The sequence below is a fragment of the Rhododendron vialii genome, chromosome 3a, assembly GCF_030253575.1.
Source record: "Rhododendron vialii isolate Sample 1 chromosome 3a, ASM3025357v1".
Classification (NCBI taxonomy): Eukaryota; Viridiplantae; Streptophyta; class Magnoliopsida; order Ericales; family Ericaceae; genus Rhododendron; species Rhododendron vialii.
In genome coordinates this window covers 30,293,541-30,306,643 of record NC_080559.1, presented here as the reverse complement: position 1 = coordinate 30,306,643, position 13,103 = coordinate 30,293,541, and the positions used below count along the sequence as shown (strand labels likewise).

At 34.1% G+C, this 13,103-nt stretch overlaps 1 protein-coding gene across 2 annotated transcripts in view; it reads left to right on the top strand.

Annotated features, from left to right (window-relative positions):
* The first annotated feature begins 5,138 nt into the window (after positions 1-5,138).
* Positions 5,139-13,103, top strand: part of LOC131319808 (structural maintenance of chromosomes flexible hinge domain-containing protein GMI1) — a 34,137-nt gene continuing 26,172 nt past the window's right edge. Inside the window, exon 1 of one of the 2 annotated variants that reach the window (XM_058350212.1) lies at positions 5,139-5,159. The gene's annotated coding sequence lies outside the window, so the exon portion shown is untranslated. The remainder of the gene's footprint in view (positions 5,160-13,103) is intronic. The other variant, XM_058350211.1, reaches the window with a different exon arrangement.

Here is a 13,103-nt window from a genome sequence, read left to right as displayed (position 1 = left end):
CAATTGGTCTCCCAAATGAGAATGGCCGCTTACTCTCAATGCCAGATGATGGGAATACCGGTATTGACATCTGTGGGTCTGTCTCCTTATCCATTAGTGTGATTGATTCGAAAAGCTCAGGTCATGACTCAAAATTTGGATTTTGCTCTGTTATATTAAATCCTGGGCTGTACATTCTTGCTTATGGCCATTGAAACTGCTGAGTGGGAATAGGTTCAGAAGCATCGTCAGAAAATGATCCACAATTGATCTATTGAGGGACATTGTCGAGAGTTGGACGTCAATGGGGTTAGTTAATCCAACCCAGTCTTGCTTTCTAAATCGTAACAGAATAGCTCTCTCTGATGATTGAAAAAGAAGGATTCAAAAATTCCGGTAAATCTGATGATTCCATGCTTTCAACGATCTGTAAATAAGTAAGACCCCTGGGCAAGCATTTTAAACTAACTACCAATCATCTGCATAACAATGCTTTCTGTTTCAGGCTTTACCAACTGAGTCTACAGTTTATGTAGGACATGTTCCTCCCAAGGAAATTGTAGTCGTCGTTCATCCTGCCTCTTTAAGCTCATCAAGTGCCACTAAGAACTTGAATCAAAAGCACATTTCAGAGGGATGATTCAGATATGGGCATGCAAATGAAATTCATTACCGATTCTGGAGAACTCGATCCTGATTTTCTGATATTTTACCATCATCTCTCGATCTCAGGACCAACTCCATTTCACATCTCAAGTGGAAAACTCTGCTTCCTGTATTTTCCAAATCTGCAATTACCAAACTGATGGAAATGGAGACTAGTACTGGTCTCAAAATCCTCCCACTGCTCGTTATTTTCCACTTTCAACCCTCCCCTTTCACTCCCACTCTTCTCCCTCATGAGTCACGGCCACTTTCCAATCTCTGCAATTCCAGCCATTCTTCCCACTCGTAACAAATCGAAACCCTAACTGCCAAACTCAAAGACTTTGCAACTTTCCTCCCTCTTGAAGACCTCAGATTTTCCCAAACTCCCATGGATGGAAACACTTGGCTCATGAGCTCCTTAACCGACACATTCGAAGAAATTAGAACCAGAATATCTCTATTTTCTTTCCTAAAAATTCATCGCAACGGCGGATCCTCTGCATCAAGGGGCGGCGCACAAGTGACGGAACAACCAAGTCCTTTGCCTTGGTAAGAGTGTCAAAGACATTCGTCACATTATTCTGGATATTCAAAACCATCATCCCCAAAAAGGTTTCTGGGTTTACGTATACTATTTCCTAGGGGATCAAACTTCCCTGGTTTGCTTAAGAAAGCTGGTGAAATTTCTGTAGAAAATTGTTTCGGAGATTATTGTACGAAAACTCAGGCCAGTGGCAGCGGCTCCAAAAATTTGTGATAAGGTGTTCAAAAATTGCCTTAACTCTACTAGCTGATATATCAATCAATAACATATGTGCAAAACCTCATGTAAACATGACTTTTATTTTAAGAAAATTAACTACGAGGCAAACTAAGAACTTAAAATATGTACCATATTTTTTATAAAAAAAATCAATTTTTTTTAAAGTTGTATTTCGTAGTCAATAGTGTTTCAAGAATGGAGGGACAGAGAGTTATTCTAGATGAGTTATCATATTTTTTGCCAACATTTAATCAATATATTAATCTACTAATTCATTTTGAATGAAATTGTAGAGAGTATGTTGAGGCCGATCTTTTTCAAAAATATATTGTCCATTAGGATGCCATGATGAGATTTTCTATCTTAATCTTAAATTCAAAAGAATATTATTCAAGCTAACGGGAAATGTATGTTATTAAATTTTTTAAAGCTTTGTCTTTAATTCTATAAGCTAACTAAATAAATAATAATAATAAAGTAGTTATTGTTACGAATGCAAAATTAACACATTAAGACCATTGACAATAGGGAGGGAGAGAGAACACATGCATAATACTTAATCCACTAGATTCTTCTTTTTCTCTTTCTTTTTTTCAATTAGGATTGTGAGTTTTATTTGAGATAATGTGTTAGGTGTTCAACTATGGTTTTTTTGGATTGATGGAATGTAATTGGGTTGTGATTGAGTGTTCAATTGCTTGAGTTAGGTGTTCAAGACTATGATTATTAATATTGGGTGTTCATTGATATTTGAATTGGGTGTTTAAAGAGAGGTTAGCCCATAATTTTTACATATATTATGAGAAAAAAAAATTGTTTGGATGTTCATGTGACCATAGGATGGTGAATGTAAAGCCGCCTCTGACTCAAGCGTGTTTGAGAGCCTATTTTTTGGCTTTTCATTTTCAGTTTTTTGGCTTTTTGAATTATAGCCAGAATGTATTTTGAATATGGTAGAGTGTTTGGGAGATTTGTGCAGAATGTATTTTGAAATTATAATAGTGTTTGGTAGATGATTGTTGAAAATGAATTATGGGTTGCATTTTTACCATATTGTCCTTTGTCCAATAGGTGTAAACATGCCACTGCCACTTGTGTTTTTTTTTTTTTATTATTTTAATTTTATTATTCAATAGTTTAGAATACGTTTTTTTATTAAATTTTTATTTTGATACTTTTTTTTTTGCCTCTGGCCATTATTTTGAACAGATAAGGAATAAGAGGAGGGAGGGGCAAAATAAGTAAAATGAAGGGAGGAATGTCGGTATTTTGGTAATTGACCACAAAATGGGAAAAGCCAATAATCCGAAAAACTCCTCCAGGCCTGATTTTGGTTTTTTTGCTTCTAAACCCAAAGACCCAAAATTCATTCTCCCACAATCCATTCTCAAAATGGGATGCCAAACACCCAAAATGGGAAAATGAGAATCCGAAAATGCAAAAATCAAGTTGCCAAACACCCCCTATAAGTCCTTCTCTCTCTCCCTCTCTTTCTAATACACGTGTTTCCATTATGGAATTATCTTTGTTTAGAGATTTTTCAGTGCCGAGTTGGTATATCCTACATGGTATCTGTTCAGAGCATTCAAACCGTCCGATACACTTTTAAACGGCTCGGATTAATACTCTCTCTCTCCTTTTATCCCAACACTTTTTCTCTCCTTTTCTCTCTTCAAATTTGAGCCGTTCAAAAAAACAAAATGAACTGCTCGAATGCGCGAACAGACACCACGTGATACTCGCTCGACACTAAAATATTTTTCATCTTTGTCAGATAGAGTTGAGTGAGTATTGGGAATTGTGACATAAGAGTTCACCTCGAGGCTTTATATGAAGCATGGAGTTGGAGACAACCATGTGATGGACACTGATAAAAATAAAAAAATAAAAATTCATATGATAGACATAACTCCACCCGATAAAGGCTAGGTAAAGCACCTCATACTTGAGCCAACAGGGATGTAAATCCAAATAATTTGAGTTCGAAACTTGTCAATCTCTTGAGGTCAGACCGTGAGAAATCTCTTTTAAAACTCTAATCTCGGCGTGAATAATCTGCTTTTAACCGAATCAAAAAGAAAATAACTGAGGTGCACATAAACTGCCCGGATACTCTGACAGTCGGAAAAAAAAAGAGTAACTCGTTGATTGTACATGCACCAAAATCTGCTCTGCTCTGCTCTGCTCAGGTACTCATGTTTGATAATGCTTTTCTCGGAGCAGGCTTTTGATTTATGGTTGCTATTTGAAGTGTTTGTGGAATTGGTATTCAACTGCCTAAAATTTATTGAGTTGACAGAGCAGTCCTAATTTGTTGGAGAAGAAAATTAACAAAAATATAATAATATTTTCCTTTCCGTTAAGATTTTTATTTTTTTCAAATAATTATTTTTCATTTTTCGAGATGGCACATGTAATATCCAAAAAAATTTAATAAATAAAATTTTTGTGATATTATTTCAGAAAAATTATTTTCGTTATTATCCGATTTTTGATTAATTAATTTAATTAAATAGTTGATATACTTTTAAATTCGATTTGGGTAGGGTTGTCCACAAAAAACCGAGAACTGTAAAATCGGTCTGGACCGAACAGATCCGTGCCTTTTGAATTTTGTCCATAGATTAATAGTCCGGATACGGATTCGAAAATTAAAAAACTGTGAGATACAGATTAAGATTGAATTTTCATTTCAAAACCGTAGATTAACCTAACCGGACTGTGAGATATTTAAAATATATATATATATATATATATATATATAATATACATGTGTGTGTAATATTTATAAATAATTTTAACTTTACTAATTGTTATGAATTTTTTTAACAATTTTACATTAATGTGACGTTATATAAAACTTAAGGGGTGATAAGTGTAATGTCATAACTAATAAGTGTTTGCACTTTGCATTTGTAGTTGGCAGTAGCATCATTTTATTTTTATGGAAGGAAATTCGTGAATAAAACCGGGACCGAACCATGAGACTTTTAAATTAGGATTGGATTGCATTTTCTAAAAATCGTGAGATACGAATTATGATTGGATTCATAAAAATCCAATCCAATCCGGACCGTAAACAGCCCTAAATTTGGATGTATTATTATTCGTGTAAATATTTCTTTCAATCAACAAGGATTTTTCTCCGTAAACTAGCCCGCAATTAGTTCCGGAACATTTCGTTAGCATTGGTAATATTTTTAAACTTTTTCGAAACCGAAAACCGGACTTCCGATCACCACAGGGAACATTTTTACGTACGCGCATTATTTTGTTTTTTCCCTCTGTTTTCTTCCACGTCGCCGGTCGCCAGGCCCTCTCCCTTTCCTCTTTTTTTTTCTTCCTCTTTTTACTTTCCCTTGTCCCCTCCTCCTTTCCCTTTCTTTTTCTTTCTTTTCCTTCTTTTTTTCCCCGCTCCCTCCCTTTTCTTTTTTTCTCTCTTTCTTTCTTTACTCTCTCTTTTCCTCCCTTATCTCCTACTATCTTTCTCTTCCTCTACCGAATATCTCTCTCTCCTCTCTCCTCTCTATCATCACACTCACTCTCTCCCACACTTGTCCTCCCTCCCTCTCTCACGGGACCACCACCCAACTCCACCACTGTCTGCCTCCTCCTCTCACCACGCCATAACCACCACCAAAAGCTCCTCATCCAGCCGCCGCCAGCTCACCTCCAGCCGTGACCACCTCGTCCACCTCCATAACTGCTGCCACCGAGCTCCGCCGTTTTCCGAAAAGAAAAAAAAACCACTCCATACACAAAACCGAAGGTAAATAACTCTTCTCTCATTCTCCCTAAGTATAATAGAGTAGTTTTGAGTAGTTATTAGGGCTTGAAATGAGCCCGAACAAAAAACATATTTCCTCTGTCCTGATTTGTTTATCCCCTTTTTGACTTTGCATTATCTCAATTTATTTGTTCATTTAACTTTTAAATAGATAAAATTCATTTTTTGCCCTTACTTTTTTGAAATAAAGCAACTTTTCAAAAAAAATTGAATTGTAAATATTGAAAAGTAAACTACTTTTAGGTATAATCATTATGCTCCTTATATAAGTTGGATTCCTAATATTAGACAAACAAATTAGGACGGGGAGTAGCTTACTGTGCGTTTCTGGCAGATTAGCCATTTTGATATTATACTTGAGTCCAACACCCTATTGGATATATTTAGGTAGAAGATGATCCTTCTATTATTATGTTTACAATCTGTCGGATATTATTGTTCCAAAAAATGTCTGACTTGATATTATTTTGCTGACTGTATAATATATCGATTTAGCATGAAATACAACAGTTATATCAGTTAATTTATCTGGTAAATTAAGTTGATAATTGGTGATATTTTTGTAAAAAGTTTAGATTATATGTGTGCTCAAATTGCTCTTATTACTTGATAATTACATATAATATCTTAAGATCGAGAAATGGAAAAAAAGTTTTTAAATTAATAATACTTTTTATTTAGTATTTTTAGAAAGGAAATTAGTGGATAAAAGGTATTAATAATATTAACTTAATATTACAAGTGGTAATAAAATATTCTCCTAAAATTTCATAAATGGTAAAAACAATAGATTTGATGGTATATAAACTTTGTTAACTAATAAATAGAATTTTTAAGTAAAAATTATAAGTAAATAGAGGATAGCAAAAAGGATAATAATAATATAGTATTAATAATAAGATTTCCAATTTTCTATAAAAACATATTAATTTTTTATTAGATTTAAATCCTGGTATTTTTAGTTTAGTTAAATTCTGTTCCATTTGATAATTATATTTGTTTCAGTTACAAGTTAGTGTAATTGATTATTATGGGTTAAATTCGAGGATTTAATTGTTTAGTATTGTGATGTGGTGATATGGAGATGTGTTGATATTGTGGTTTGGAGACAAGAAAAGAAGAGAGATAAACTAGTAGTTGAGGTAATAATTCTATAAAAAAAACCCCATGATTTTCTTAAGCAATGCATAGTTATAATATTAATAATATTAGTTCTAATAGAAAATGTATTTATTACAAATAAAGAAGAAGAAGGATTTCTTAAAAAAAAAAAAAATCTCTATCTATGGAAATTGTTGTAAAGAAACGTATTTTGATAAAGTAAAAAATCGTTAGTAATAAGAGATTTTCCAATTGTAGTATTACTAATTTATCACCATTCGTTAATAGGCTAGTAGTATATTTATATAATAAAAAAAGTAGTTTCTTAAGTAACAATTTTTATTATTTTAAAATAGTAAAGTTAATATATTATCGCTGTATTTATTATAATCAGTTATTTGGCTAGAAAGCGGTTATTAATAGCATTCACGAGATTGTGATAAATGGATTGTAATTTTTGATTCATTATTATTTGGTGTGCTACGTGAAAGTAGAAATGTGGACTTAGGTATCTTGGGCGGTGTTCGTATTTTGGAATAATCAATTAGACATTTAAACTCTAGATTAAGTGAAATGATGATAGTCACTATTGTTACGGTTACAGTCAGGAGATAGCCAAAGTGGCTGAGAACCGTTGATTACTGAAAGAATGGATAACAGCATTGACACTTGTGGTTTAAGACCAGTGGATTTGGATATTTACGAACCCTAAATATGACACTACTGGATTTATCTTCCGGAATTTCTGGAGGTGGATTTATTGGATGGAACCGGAGTATGGGTATCATTTCTCACGGTTGGTTGGTTTATCATTCTCCCCTTGTGATGGTACAGCTGAGATTCAACCTGACATGTAGTTTGGTCTTATTTGTCTGGTACCCCAGGCTGGGCAAGCAAGGAAAGAGTAAATCGATAGAGTTGCCATAGTTCAGAGATTATTTGGGAGGAAAATTTCTCGTGGTAGAGAAATCTAGAAATCACCTAAAAAATAAGAAAAATTCATAAAATGCTACGTGTTGCTGCAAACTTTATTAAATGCATCTTTTTGTTCCTTTAACAAGCTATTGCTTGTATATTATGGGTTAATGAGTTAGGGATATCTACTGGGTGATATTATCACTCAAGGATACGTTTGTATCTTGGTAAATTGGTTGTTTCGGCAATCAATTTGCCAAAGGGTGCATGAATAGGATCCCGTAACTGATCCGTATTTCACAGAAGTGAGACCCCAGGGCAGAGACTGGGCCAGCGTTACTTGGAATTCATGTCAGAACTAGAGCCACTCTGAAGTTGTTTTCAATAAATGTTAGACTTTTGTATTTTCTTGAAAATGTAAATTTTGTATAAGGACAAATAGGGGTCTAGAAGTTTGTAAAATTTAGTGTATTTTTAGAATAATGCTTTCGAAATTCCTTGAAAAATCGAGGCGTTACAACACATTCTTTTTACAATACATTCCCTTTAATTCAAAGTATAAATACTTATTTGAAAAATAAGTTCTTATTCTATTTGAGTTGGTGGAACATTACAAAGAATGGCAAAAACCAAGCAATGCCAGGATTGGTCGAGTCCTGGATATCTCTCTTTAAGGAGATATATTATAAGCCATTTGAGGTGGGCAAGGTCTAATTGATCGTTGTGTGGCTTCCACATGTAAGAAATATTTTTAAAGCCCACTTAGTCACATGGGTGATTAAGGGATTGCCCACTTACAGTATGTTTGTAGTTGTGGTTTCAAAGCTCTTGGCTTTCCACTATCCCTATTATTTGTAAGTTTAAGTTTCCATGATGGAGGGAAACTATAAGGTTTCTTGAGGAAGATTAAGGGTCCCTAACCTAGCATCTATATAAGCCTATGATCTCCATCAAATCTAGGTGCTCAAGTCATGCATAGGTTAGAAAGACACCTAAATCTAGAGTGTGTTACACTTGAACAACAATGGTTAGAGGTTAGTACGATCATATTTCCGCTGCGTATACTGGTATGTGTATTATTTGTCTTACATGTGGTATCAGAGCAACCCTCTAATTCATGTTGTTCAGTACGGAGACATTAGAATTCATGCATAAAGATTATAGATCATGATCGAGTGAAAACATGTTTCGCATCTTTGATCGGTAAAACGTCTCATGAGCCCGTGATCATTTGATCGGGTGAAAACAAGTTTCGCATCTTTGATCGGTAAAACGTCTCACGAGCCCGTGATCATTTTGGTTGGGAGTATTATTTTTGCTTTATACATAAAATGCTTGGATCATCATCTGTGTTGATCACATGTAGTATTGCACATAAAGAATCTGATGAGTACGCACGTGGTATAGTTCGGGCATAGTGGACAACCAGAAGTTTGATCTTATGCATACATGTCATAGATCAAAGATTTTAGTGCATTTTATTCACCATAGTATGAAGAGTTTGATCATTTATTACTTCTCTGGTATATATGTGCTATATACACAGTTGATTGCATGAATTTACTAATGATCGACTTCATTGAGACACAATAGTGCTCTTGTTCTTGGTGAATATATTAGTATATGCACTGATTTAGGTGTTAGAACGAGAAAAAAGAATATGAACATAAGGTTAAGTATGACTGCAGTGTTTGCCATGTTTCTGTAAATTATGTGAAGGCTAATTTAGAAATGATTCTGGGCTATTGGAATTATTGTGAGTAATGTTAAGCCTTTTTCTGTACGCAACGTGCATGACTATTTGCAGAAACACTGGATAATATTATGGAATATGTGAGTTTATCCCATTAAAGTTTGGTTGATGCTTTTTGAGATGACTTGGATGTCATAATATTTTGAGATTAGCCACAGCATCTTAAATTATTATGGTGTTCATATTAAGAGTGACCGAATAGGCACCATTAGACTTTTTATGTTGGTGTTATATGGCATCTACCATTAAGCTTGAATTGGTAAGATTAATTATTTTTACCCACAGGAGAATAATTAATTTTATTAATTTGTTTGGGACAAATGGAAAATTCCATATAAAAGCAGAAATTTCTCCTGTTATTATGCATTTTGTGTTGAAGTTCGAAGTTTGCTATCATGTTGTTGCAGGGAAGTAGATTCAGTGCGTGTTGCAGCCTTTGCCCACAGGGAGGTTTGAATTTACTTTATTTAAGATAAAGATTAGCATAAAAGTTGAAGTTAATTAATTCATGAAAATAACTCTTGCGAGGAGGTTGTTATTTTTGTGATTTAAGTTGAGTAAGATAATCATTTGAAAGTCGAGAATAAGCTTTTCCTATGCCCATAGGTATGGAGAATTCGTTCTCATTATTTTGATTATTTATCTTATTCATAAAGTGATGTAAATTTATGTGTGATGCACCTTTACCCACAGGAAGGTTAGAATTTACGTATAAGTTGAAAATCATTATTTCTTGGTTGTTGTAGCCATTCATACTGCTTATAAAGTTGCTTCTCGTATTCTGCTATAAAATTGCGGGAATTATATTGACTATCTAGAAATTCACTTTTCTTCGATGCAGGGTTATGATTTTGCGCTATGTGAATGAAGCGTCTATAGTCACATAATCAAATGCGCAAAATAAAATTAGAACATTAATAGTGGGAGAAGTTTTAACCCTTTAGGATTAATGTTCAAAGTAATATCCATTTGGAGTTCTTTCTCTATACTAGTGGTTTAAGGACCATTTGAAGATCCAATATAGTTTTGGCTTGGATAGCATCGTGAAAAGAGTTCAGCCCAAAAAGAAAAAAGAAAAAAGTAGTAATAGTAGTAGTAGTCATTTTGCTTATAAATAGAGAAAACGTATACTCCATAAGGTTAAGTGGGAGCATGCATATACATTTTTCTGGGCTATATGGATATTGGTCAAGGGTTTACTAGATCGATATCCAAGTGAGCATGATATGAAGTACTAGAAGGCTACAAATAAAAGTTATGAGGTACTTATAAAGAATCGAGAATTTTTTAAGTTGATTTACATGCATCTCGATCGTGTCTTATACAAGTTGCTATTTTCTATAAATTTAGAAATTAGTGGGAGCTATGCATGAAATTAGATAGCATGTAATTAAGGGTCTCAGGTTATCGATATTATATTGAGACCATTACTAAGTTTTTTCGGCTATAGTTTCTTCTCTAAGATAAAGATAAAGGCCGAATAAAGAATATCGATGCAAAGTGCCTCGTAAGGAGAGAGACAGTTCTTACACACAATCTGTGTCCATTGAGCATAAAGTCTAGAGCTAATTCTTGCCGGCAAAACAGTATATGTCATGTTGTGAATATATGACATGTTAGCTCATTTTATAATGTTTTCTCTCATTTGTTGCTCAATTATGATTTGGACACACTATGAGTGTTCTTAGAGAATAGAGACGTATATGTGCACATAAGGTAAGAAGTACGTATAAAGTTTATCCGTTGGGATAAATAAAGAGGACCCTAAATGACTACTAGTTAGTCATTTATCAAGTTTATCTTATTCGGTCTTAACCGGTACTCGTTGGAAAGTGTCACACATTGTAATACATGGAAGGGAATGTCTGTAGTTACGGCACTACCGCTATGATTCATGTTTGATATTTTGCAATGAGTAGGAGGTTTTCTAAACTTTAAAGTAATGGGCAGTTTCAGTTGTATGGCCATATAAAGTATTTATCACCTTAAAATGTAAACATGTGTCTCGTGGGCCAGTGGGAGAATGTAAGAAATATTTTTAAAGCCCACTTAGTCACATGGGTGATTAAGGGATTGCCCACTTACAGTATGTTTGTAGTTGTGGTTTCAAAGCTCTTGGCTTTCCACTATCCCTATTATTTGTAAGTTTAAGTTTCCATGATGGAGGGAAACTATAAGGTTTCTTGAGGAAGATTAAGGGTCCCTAACCTAGCATCTATATAAGCCTATGATCTCCATCAAATCTAGGTGCTCAAGTCATGCATAGATTAGAAGACACCTAAATCTAGAGTGTGTTACACTTGAACAACAATGGTTAGAGGTTAGTACGATCCTATTTCCGCTGCATATACTGGTATGTGTATTATTTGTCTTACACCACAAACTATGCACAAGTTGTAGAGTCCGAAGATTCACTAATAAAAACAAGTGTAGTGAAGGGAATTATACTTTCCGTTTAACCAAAAAGAAAAAAGAAAAAGAAAATAGAGAATGGAATTATGGCTCTGTTTGTTTTGATGTAAAATGTTTTTTAGTAAAATATTTTCCTTATTTTCTCTTTTTTGGTTAGACAAAAGAAAGTAAAACATTTTCCATCATATATATGAGCACAAATAATTTTATTCCAAATTATCGGCAAGTCATTTTACCTGATGAGCCGGACTGCCGGAGTGCATGTCTTCCCTGTTATCAAATCCCAACATGAGAGGAGAGAGGGGTTCAATTACCAATTGCATGTTGGACTTTTCTAAATACTCCAAATCACTCTCTCTCGGGGTTCAATTACCAATCGGTCTTGCTATTGTCAGTCCATGGGCTGACGATAAACACACTAAAATACAAAAAAAATATGTATTTCTGTGCACTTTTTACATCTTTTAATACACATTCACACACCTACTATCGTCAGCCCATTGGGCTGATTTAAGAATTTTCCATTACCAATTGCATGTTGGACTTTTCTAAATACTCCAAATCTCTCACACTCTCTCTCTCTCTCTCTCTCACACACACACACTCTCTCTTATATACATATGCATACAGCCTACTGTAATGTATTGGGTATGTATATTTTGAAACATTGTACTCCTCGCTAAGTCAACTCAAATTGTGTCGGGGAAAATACCTTTCCAACTGCTACCAAACACAGGAAAATTAAAACAGAAAGATTATTTGTTGCAAAAGTATTTTACATGAAAAATATTTTACGATGTAGAATATTTTACTTCGAAACAAACGGAGCCTATGTGTTGAATTGCGTTGAGTTGGGTTATAGTTTCGGAGAAAGGACGATGGATCAATAAGTGTTTATTTGTTTGCACCGTATGAGTATCCACAATAATGTACAAATAATTGTATTTAGGGAAAAAAACCAATATGGTCCCTATAGTTAAGTGTTTGTGTCAACTTGGTTCCTGTAGTTGTAATTGGCTCGATTTACACTCTGTACTTTCTATTTTGTTCCAATTTGGTCCAATTGCTAACTGCCGTTAGTCCTTTTAACAGCAAAATCAAATAGCCTCCTTTTTTTGGAGTTAAAATAGTAATTCTCCCATTCTCCTATTACCCTAATTTGTTTCCCGTTGGATTTGGACTTCTCATTTTGAAGCAGACGATTTTGGAGGCAGAAGAACATCCAACACCTTGGCTAACTTCAAGAGATAGAAGAACCAGATATGGCTTGCTACAGATTCGATGGAAACATGCCAGAATATGGTGAGTTTTTTCGACAAATAGACAATGGAAAAATGTTCTGCTCAAATACTTTGTTTTTCAATGGAAACATGGCAGAATATGGTGAGTTTTTGGACTAATAAACAATGGAAAAATGTTCTGATCAAAAACTTTGTTTTGCTTTTGTGGCACAAAATTTCAGTGGTTCTATTTTATTATGTCCACGTCTTTAGTAACTATCAATATTATATGCATAGAATATGTATATTAATGGTCAATATCATGTCGTGACTTTTGGGTTAATATCATTTTGTGACTTTTGAATCTATATCATGTTGTGACTTTTAGACATGATTCTATTTGCATTTTTAGTACTATGCAGAAAAATTAAGCACCTCAGTATTTGTCCACAAGTTGAACAGGTAGACAATACCAGTGGTTATGTTGCCTCATGGTTGATAATAAAAATGCTGAATTGGTGGGCA